An 11,012-nucleotide genomic window follows, 5' to 3' on the forward strand; every position below is an offset into this window, starting at 1 on the left:
TCCTCGGCATCCCAGTCACAAAACCTGAAGGGCACACTCGAGATTGAAACATGCCATTGAAAAGTTCAATGAATCTCAAAAGATCTAGGAGTTTCAAATCCAATTAAAAACCTAATTACATTATTTCGTTTTTCATGGTGGAAATTGGTAAATCGTCATTTACCTACCTTCAACTATTTTATAACTCGGATTACGGCATCCCTCTTCCAGTTATAAATAGGTTGTTGGATCCTAGCCTTAATACTTCATATTGGGTGTTATATTAAGGACTTTAGATCAACTATCTTAAATATCTCCCAAAAGATGTCTAGTTCAGACATCTATGATCTTCCCAAATCTCTTGGAACTTTACTTCCTCCACCTCCTCCAATTATTCTCCCTAACCCACAAGTTCAAGGTCACTCAAGCTCTAATGGCAAGCAAGGTCTATGTGTGATCACATCTTAGAGATGAAGTCACATATTGACAAGCTGGGAGAGTTGGGTGTCAAAGTCTTGAGAAAGTTGGATGTTCAATCACTTTCTAAGTCACATAGTGAGTTCCTTTGGGACTACTATGAAACAGACTATGACATGAACCTTAATGATCATATCTATTTGCTTGGTGCTGCTGAATCAGCAATGATTTGGAACGATAGTAAAGCAAATTTGATTAGAAGATCAACTTCCCAAAAACTTTATGGACCGTGACAATGGTGACACTGGAAATCCAGAAAAAACATTCTCTTCCCAATGGAAAGGGATTGGCCATAGTCAACCCGGTTGACCAAATGGTAAAGAGAAAGGCTAAGTCTGAGTTAGTCCCATTACCAAAGGGTCCATATGTTTATTTTTCCAAAGGAAGGGGCGTTGATTGCAAAGCTGCCAAATTTACCTAAGGATGTTAAAGTCAATAAGTTTGACTCTACATCAGGTAGAGCCCATTATCTAACTCTGTTAAGTTCTATTCTGAGATCCTCATTACATGATGTGACTGGGTCACATGTTGATGTTTTAAGAATCAAAGAATAGAGAGAAATCTTAAAGGAAGTATATGTTGATTCTGATCGCGAAGGTGGATTTCGATCGCATCAGAATTTTGAGCAAGGAATAGATAACAACAATTTTCCATGTGGATTGTAAGGATAAGTTTTTCCGCAAAGTTTTAAAATAAAAGAAAATTGTTTAATTTTATTTATTTGAAGTATCCTTACAATGGCATTTGTGGAAAATTGTTGCTTATATGATTCCACTGACAGCAATATTGGAAAATGGATTTGATTCTTTCATTTGTGGTAGTGTCTAAATTTACCAAATCAGGAAAGTTCCTCATCGCCCAAGTTTCAATTGGACCGAAACTTGGAATCATGCAAGTTGAATAGTATGATGAATGAGAACTTTCAAGCATTGGAAAATCAAGACTAATTACTTGTTCACATGGATGTGTGAGTCAAGTGAAGGACTAAAGGGATCGAGTACACATTCTTGTGCACTGGTCATGTCCACCACAAAGCTCGTTAAGACTATTTGATTTACTAAAGTTTAGTAAATATGGTTATACTTACAAGTTTAAGTATAATTCTGAAACATTGGAAAAGTCTCAATGTATGGCAGAACGAATGAGAAGAATCAAATTAGGCAGAAAGATACAAGTTTTCTCAAATCTGAAAGATGGGAGAGTACTTTAGTATCATGTTTTGTGATCATATTAATGATTTAAGAACCACATCACAATTGGTCTTCTAAGGACATCTTAGTGCATTCTTATGACTAAGAAGAGGAGTCATGAATTGTTGAAATGGTTAAATCAAGAAGATGTGTCATACTTCGTTTCAAAACAAGTCTTAGAGTCATACTCCAAGACTATAAGTTGAGTGGCATATCTTAAAGAAAGGTTTATAACACTTGTCAAATGTAAGAGTAAAAGTGTCCTACTCTTGTACATTTGAAGTTGGTAAGTTGTGATGTTTTGGATTAAACAAAGACCAACTAAGGCCAATTGTGTGAAGTGTTTGTCTTGATAAAGAATCCGCACTATCTCTTGAATATTTGGCAAGATAGTCTTATATGTCAAGAGGACAGTGGGAGTCTTAAAGATCCTAAAAAGAATTTCAAGAACTAATCAAGAATAAAACCTGAGGTTCTTCACTAGCACACGACTTGAGGTTTATAACCTATCATGTTGACATATTCTATGCCCATTCCAGTTAAAGTTGGCTTTGCATAGGAGTTCTGAAAGTTCTTAATTGGTTGCATAACAACTTGCAAGCAATGGCAGGCCCTGTACTGCCAGGTGGCAAGAAGTTAAGATTGCATAAGTTCAGTCCATATGAGTTTGGATTTGTCATTATCCTTGTCTTGTGACTATGGTTTTGACGATTCACATGGATAAGAACACATAAACCATAAAATCTAAGGCTCATAAGGTTTCTCTCCGATTCATGAAAATGATGGTGAGAAAACACTTCCACCAAGTAGATTTGAAGCATATGGCAAAAGGTCTAAACAATTGAGACTATGATTACGGCATCCCTTTTCATAGTTCTGAAATTGTTTAGACACACATGCATGCTATCTAAGGAAAGGTTTATGATTTTGATAAAGTTTTATCAAAGCATCTCGTATCAGAAATCTGAACTTTGGTAAGGAAGTCAATAAAGTATTGATTTCTAGAAGTCCAACTGATTTCTGAGTACATGTCAAAGCTAGTGGGAGCATAAGTGTTATGCTAATAATCATCATGTTAGTGGGAGCATGATAATTATTGTTAGTGTTGCAAGTTAGCAATGTTAATTATAGAAAACAAAAGTTTCAATTCGTGAGGCTGCAGGGATTGAAAAAGTTGTTTTGCTATAATTAAGGGAGAGGATATACTTCATTTCAGTTCTAAAGGCTTAGATTGAGACCTTAATCATACTTCATTTCAGTTCTAAAGGCTTAGATTGAGACCTTAATCATCTTTAGTCAAGAATATATATATATATATATATATATATATATATATATATATATATATATATATATATATGAATTTCATGTTGGATTGGTTCAACTTAAGGAAAATTCTATATATTGCGTTCTCAAAATTCGATTATGATTACGACATCCCTCTTCATAGTCAAATTTTGAAAACATGGAAAATAAAAATATTGTAGCAAAAGACTGGTCTAGAATCATGTCTTTATGTGAGACATCATGAATCGTGTACCATTTGCTTTGGGTACAGGATCGATTGCATGTGCTATAATATTTGTCATTTCTAAATTTTTCCAAATGCCCAGAGGCATTAAGAAGGGAAAAGGTCTAGAATTGGATATGACTAAAATGATTAAGCAATTGTCGAGGACAATCTGAGGTTTACCAAAGATTGGTTGCTCAGGGACAGTTGGAAGTATAGTGCTAATTTTGTAAGGACCATATTGACATATTCTGAAAAGAGGCATCTCTTATTCAGAAGTGATAGTCAAAATGAGAATATGGAGTTGTCTCCATAGGTGGAAGTTATCTGTGTAAGATTAGAAAACTTAATGCAAGAAGCATGTCCAAAGCAATGTACTTTGAATATGAGACTTAGTTTCCATGGAGTTGATCTCCATTGGAATACCTTATAATGACTGTTGACAAGTCTTTGTGACTTTGTACATATTCATTACAGGAGGGTCAGTGCATATAAGTTTAAAATCTAAACAGATTTCGATAAATGATAGGAATTTGAAATTCTCACATTTTTCGATAAGGATTTGGGAGTGTGAAATTAGAATCATTGAAATTATGTTCAATTGGTTTATTTCACAAAGTAAGGATCATAGACAAACATAGAGTGCATACTTGGTGTATGGCAAAGCTATTGTTTAAGAAAAACATAGTGTACATGCTTGGAGCATGGGACAACTAGTGTTTTTAATTCAAGTATAAAGTTGATAAAACCGAAACAATGAATAATGAGTAATCAGTATGGTGATAAATAAAAGTGTTTATTTATATTCATAGGGTTTGATACCATATTTGATTCATTTATTCTTGTGTTTCACTTTGCATGTTTTGACTTCCAGAATAACTAAGTCGCTCTTCCTGAATGATTAAGTTATTCAAACCATCCACAGTCGGTCATATGTTGGAAGTAGATATGAATCAAGACTGTCATGGGTTGGTTTGTAGAGGTCCAAGTTGGTGGACAAAGTGGTGCTACAACACTCATGAGTGCTCATAAGTTCTGAGTATTGGATTCAACCCGTGCTCATTTGAATCACTTCATGGATTTTATCACGAGTGATCATGAGACGATAATATCTTATATTCTTCAAACCTATAGATATGAGTTGTTACTATGAGTTGGTTGTACATTGATTGCACGAAAACGCATTCGGTAACTCGATGTTATAAAACGTGCCTTTATGTATGATTCAACAAGTAGTAGAACAAGCCATATGAGTCGAAGTTTATCCATTCCTTTTACCTTCGGGATAAAAGCGATATCTGTGGGCCCCTCGATGATTTAAAGATGATACATGTGAGTGCTTGGCCAAGCCAGGACTGATTTGATTTGTTCAATCAGTCAGTCATCATGAATCGGAAATCGGGAAACAACAAATGGACAAAGAGAATGATTGATAATCCATGTCTCAGTCCATATGATATCTAGAATGGAGGAATATATGATCCCTTATCTAATGGACAAGTCATTGATAAAGGTCAGAGTTCATCGACAAGGTCAGAGTTCGACAGAAGCTTTTGAGAGCTACGATTGCTGATCGGTTCCTGAAGTCATACGTAATAATAGTTTTAGACTTATCCAAGTGGGAGACTGTTGGATTAATGTCTAAGTCCATAACTATAATTGGTAAGACTTGACCCGACCCGACATGGTCCATTTGGGTTGCATGGCATCATGCATTTGGATAGACTATAATGAGAGAAATAACACTTAAGGTTGGTTAATATATTATAAGTTCTAATATATTAATAAGGTTATTTAATTAGTATTGATCAAGAATTAATTTGGAACTAATTAAGTGATCAAAAGGAGACTAATTAAATATATGGGTTGATTGTGTAAATCATTCATTCTTATATATGTGGGCTTGTGATCCAAGATTCCTTATGTTGGACTAAGTCCATGGGGTGACCCATGGATACTCCATGGAGGTTAAAATCCATGGAGCATAAGGAATGGGTAAAGTTATGAGTTACATGGTGTAACCCTAATAGCCACCATATAAAAGAATCCCATGGCTAAAGAAATCGTGCACTAATGTGTGAATATGAGGGCTAGACGATTTCAAGGAGTGTTCCATTTCTCTCAAGTCATTCCATGTGCATTTGGTGTTGTGTGAACCATTTGAGGTGTCACACTTGGGGCACTAGGCACTCAAGCTTCATGGAGACAAGCTACATCAAACAAAGGTATGTATTCTATCCATTTGATTACCCAAGTATCAAGTATTGTATGCTAGATAGGGTAATACCTTGGAAAGTTCATAATTGCATGTATAATAGAGAAAACATAGATCCAAGGTATTTAGGGTTGCATGTACACTTAGGAGTGTTAGAATGCGCAAAACCCATCACTATACGCATTTGTTTCTTACATTGGAGATGTTAAATTGCATAATTCTATTATATTACATGGAGTCTCATACATTGTATAATTCAAGTATAATCTTGCTTCTATCTCCAAATTGACATTTCTACTCAATACCTTTTCTACTTTTGTTGGGTTTTATTTAAAAACTAGTTTAAAAAAAAACTACAAATAATGGAAAAAGGAAGACTTGAGTTTTATAAAATAACATAAACATTTTATCACCCACCAAGGATCATCTTGCAAGTAAAGGAAAGATTTAAAACACAACCATAAAAGGAAGAAGTGGTAACAACCTTTGAAGCACTTTGAGTCCTCTAGGGGAGGCTTGGAAGTTGATGGAGTGAGGATGAACCCTTGAGACACCAACAATGTGCCAACTTGATGTAATGCTAGTTACAACTCTTAAGCTTTTAAGCCAAAACAAGATTATGACTTAAAGAGAGAATGCAAGCAACAAAATCTTCAAAGTTCAAGACTTTAAAGAGAAGATGGAGAAGAAGAAAGAGCTCTTGGAAAAGGAGAGAGGAGTTAAGAAAAATGAGAGCACTCACCTCTTATTTATAATGGAATTATGGTCGAAGAGTCATTAACCATTAAGTACTTTTAGACAACTTTGTCCCCTATGTCATGAACATATCTCCCTAGGTTTGATTATTTTACCTTATATCAATGCAAAGGTCTTTTCTCTTATAAGATATAAACTTTGTCTTTTGCTAAAAGAAAAAATGCTTATTAGGCCCAAAAAGATGTACATGACATATTATATTCATACCATATGAAATAATGTGTTACTTGTATTGTAAAATAATTATTTCCTTGAAATAAATATTTTCCCAATTATTATAAGAGTTTATGAATATTTACTAAAATCAATTTTTAATAAATAATCATTTGTATCAAGTTGTTGTTAGTGTGACCCTTACGATCATATGTTATTTAGCAATATCATTTTAATATGACTCTTGAGCAAGACTCATATCAAACTGATATAGACAGTGGTGAATGACTAGCAACATTTCACTGCCCCCAACAACATATGATATAGTGCCATTCCATCAATGCCTAATTCCCCAAAAGCCTCAAGGCTACAATTGGTGAGTAAAGTAAGTTTATCGGTTAATCCTTTGCTACAAACATCATGTTGAATCATGAGATATAGATCACAGTCAATCTCATATAGGTTTTTCAACTTTACATCATGCCTTAGATGTCTAACTCTCAACGAATAAGAGGAGCAAATCCCATCTTGACTACATACGCCTCTTGCATGGTTTACATCACACCTGATAATAGCTTTTATAATTGCCTAACAAAAGAACAGCTTTTGACTACATCAAAGCATAACGTTCCCCACACTCAAGTCCCAAATATGTATCTCAGGTGTTAAGGATATATATATATATATATATATATATATATATATATATATATATATATATATATTACCTTTTATCAAGTACCATTCATGACAGCGATTCATGAAGTGATCTTGAACGGGTCACTCCAATACTTACTCTCTAGTAAGTATCTATGAAATTGGTTACAACGCTTTGTCAATTATCCTATTTCATATTAGTCTTATTTCATTATTGCTCCCACAATAACAACTGACTATGGAGTTTTAGAGTGAATAAATTTACTCAAGGATTAAACATGTTAATAAAGAACACAACAAATATTTAATGAAAAGATCATATGCCATATATATCACAGTCATTACAATAGATGATGTTATATAATGTTCCAATATTCAATACTAATACATAGATCAAATCCAATCACTAGAATAGCGAAGTCCTATTCCTCGAGCATGTCCCTCAAATTTTTCTTGAGGAAGAGGCTTTGTGAAAGGGCCCGCCAAATTTTGATAAGTATGAACTTTGCGAATACTATTTTCACCTTCTTCAACTTTATACCGGATGAAGTTGAATCTACGGCTCATATGCCTGGTCTTCTTGTGTGCTCGGGGTTCTTTTGCCAAGGCAATAGCACCCTCATTGTCACAGAAAACGTCTAGGGGGTCCTGAATGGTAGGGACTACCCCTAGATCCCCAATGAATTTCTTCATCCAGGCTGCCTCTTGTGCAGCTTCAGAAGCAGCAATGTATTCTGTCTCCGTAGTGGATTGTGCAACAACACTTTGCTTGGAGATTTTCCAAGATATCGCACCCCCATTGATAATGAACACATATCCTGATTGCGATTTGCAATCATCTCGATCAGTTGTGAAGGAAGCATTAGTGTTGCACTTTACACTTAAGCTTTCTTCCACGCCTCCATAGAAGGGGAACAAATCCTTAGTTCTTCGTAAATACTTTAGGATGTTCTTCACAGCTTTCCAATGACTCTCCCCTGGATTTTGTTGGAACTTGCTTACCATGCTCATAGCATAAGCAAGATCAAGTCTTGTACAATTCATAGCATACATGATGGATCCTATTGCAGAAGCATATGTAATATCTTTCATCTTGTCTAGCTCAATCTTTGTGCTAGGAAATTGAGATGAACTTAGTACAGTGCCATGTGCCATGGGTACAAATCCTCTCTTAGAGTTTTCCATATTGAACCGCTTCAATACTTTCTCAATATATGTACCTTGGCTTAGACATATTAATTGTTTTGATCTATCTATATAGATTTTGATTCCAAGAATGTATTGTGCCTCACCTAGGTCCTTCATTGAGAAACATTTTCCAAGCCAAGTCTTTACACCCTGTAAAGTTGGAATGTGATTTCCTATGATTAATATGTCATCCACATATAGGACCAAGAATGTCACCGAGCTCCCACTAGTTCTCATGTAAACACAAGATTCATCTTCATTTCTAATAAAACCATACTTTGTGATTTCATCATCGAAACGATGATTCCGGTTACGAGATGCTTGCTTTAACCCATAAATGCATCTCTTGAGATTACACACTTTATTAGGATGCTTTTGGTCGATAAAACCTTCGGGATGATCCATATAGACATATTCTTTCAAGTGTCCATTCAGAAAAGCAGTTTTGACATCCATTTGCCATATCTCATAGTCATAATATGCAGCTATGGCAAATAGTATCCTAATTGATTTAATCATAGCGACTGGTGAAAAGGTTTCATCATAATCAACCCCATAAGTTTGAGTGAATCCTTTAGCAACTAATCTTGCTTTGAATGTGTGTAAGTTGCCATCCATGTCAATCTTCTTCTTGAAGAACCACTTACTTCCAACAGTCTTGCTATTGGGAGGAAGATCAACCAAGTCCCCGACTTGATTTTCTCTCATGGATTGCATCTCAACGTTCATGGCTTCAAGCCATTTGGCAGATTCGGGATCTGTCATTGCATATCGGTAGCTGACCGGCTCATTAGGATTCATTATTACGAAGCACTTGTCAATGAGAAATCCATATCTCTTAGTTTCATGACGAATTCTACCAGATCTATGAACGCCTTGTGTTTTAGTAAGTTGAAGGACAATGATGTCTTCATCTTAAGCAACCTCTTGTTCAGTACTAGTGCCAACTAAAGATACATCGGGTTGAGGTTCTTGATCTTCTTCAAGTTCCACACGTCTCCCACTTTCCTCATCCATTAGAAACTTGCTTTCTAAGAATTCAGCCTTTCGTGAAATAAAGATCTTATTCTCACTAGGGATGTAGAAGTAATATCCTAAACAATCTTTAGGATATCCTACAAAGATGCATTTGGTAGATCTGGGCTCAAGTTTGCTAGAAGTCTCTTGTCTAACATAAGCTCCGCATCTCCAAACTTTCATATAAGATAAGGATGGAGGTCTTCCATACCACATCTCATAAGGCGTTTTCTCTACTTTCTTAGTTGGTGCCATATTCAAGATACGAGTTGCGGTGAGTAAAGCATAACTCCAAAAAGATAAAGGAAGGGTACTTCGAATCATCATAGATCGAACCATATCAAGTAAGGTCTGATTTCTCCTCTCAGAAACACCATTAAGCTCTGGTGTTCTAGGTGGAGTGAGTTGTGAGATAATCCCACGACTCCTTAGATGGTCTTGGAACTCTTGGCTCAAGTAATCGCCTCCTCTATCCGAACGAAGGATTTTGATTGTTTTGTCGAGTTGTTTTTTAACTTCACTTTGAAACAATTTAAACTTTTCAAATGCTTCATGTTTATGTTTCATCAAATACACATAACCAAAACGACTGAAGTCGTCAGTGAAGGTGATATAATATCTCTCACCATATCTAGATATTGTTTTAAAAGGTCCACATACATCAGTGTGTATGATGCCTAATAAAACACTTTCCCTTTCACTTGTCCCAAAGAAATGCGATTTTGTCATCTCGCCACATAAACAAGATTCACATATGTCAAATGACTCAGTGTCATTTGCCCCTAAAAGTCCACTCTTTTGGAGTTGAGATATGCATTTCTTGTTTATATGTCCAATGCGACAATGCCATAGATATGTTTGGTTCAAATCTGGTTTGAGCCTTTTGGTGTTAACATGATAAAGGGACTTATTGTTTAAGGTGTTATCTAGGTTTAGTTCATAAATTCCATTTATTGGTCTAGCCTCAAAATAGAAAATTCCTTTCAGGAAGGAGTGAATGTTATCATCAACAAATTTGAAATCATAACCAGATTTTCTCAAACGTGAAGCTGAAATGATATTTCTAGTAATAGAAGTAATTAAATACACATTGTATAATGTCAAATACAGACCAGAAGGTAAACATAAATCAAAATGTCCTATTGCTTGGACTGCAACCTGTGCTCCATTGCCCACATGCAATACCATCTAATCTGCTTTAAGTTCCCTACTCTTTCTGAACCCCTGTAACGAATTACAAATATGAGTTCCACAACCAGTATCTAATACCCAAGTGTTTGATGAAAAGTAAATAATCTCATTTCAATCATGAAAATGGATATACCTGAAGGGCCTTCCCCGACCTTCTTGTTTTGCAACTCTACAAGGTACTTAGGACAATTCCTTTTCCAATGCCCGACAACTCCACACTCAAAGCATGTGTCATCTTTGGCAACCTTTTCCTTCTTCTTGGGTGGTGGGTTTTGAGGAGCTTTCTTCCCTTTGCCCTTGCCAGCTTGTGGCTTTCCCTTGAAGTTCTTGCCTTTGTTCTTTTTGACCTTTCCTTCCCTAATCATTAGCACTTGGGGAGTTTTACTTGGTATATTCTTCTCTGCAGTTTTTAGCATCCCATGCAACTCAGAGATAGGTTTCTCCCACCCATTCATGTTGTAGTTCATGATGAAAGCATTGTAAGACTTTGGCAAAGAGTTCAGAATGATATTTTTAGCCACGTCTTGTGGATATGGAGAGCCCAATCTCTCCAATTGATCCATGTAACTTTTCATCTTGAGAACACGTGTGCTCACATTTCCACTCTCCTCCATTTTCATGGCATGAAGTGCTCTCATAGTGTCAAACCTTTCAGTTCTAGCTTGTTTACCGAACATCT

The 11,012-nt window shown here is 35.7% G+C and overlaps 1 pseudogene; it reads right to left on the bottom strand.

Annotated features, from left to right (window-relative positions):
• Positions 1-7,330: 7,330 nt before the first annotated feature.
• On the bottom strand, positions 7,331-8,092 carry LOC145112590 (secreted RxLR effector protein 161 pseudogene; annotated as a pseudogene).
• Between the last annotated feature and the right edge of the window lie 2,920 nt (positions 8,093-11,012).

The sequence above is a fragment of the Lactuca virosa genome, chromosome 1 (assembly GCF_052849685.1).
Source record: "Lactuca virosa cultivar CGN04683 chromosome 1, Lactuca_virosa_CGN04683_v6, whole genome shotgun sequence".
Lineage (NCBI taxonomy): Eukaryota > Viridiplantae > Streptophyta > Magnoliopsida > Asterales > Asteraceae > Lactuca > Lactuca virosa.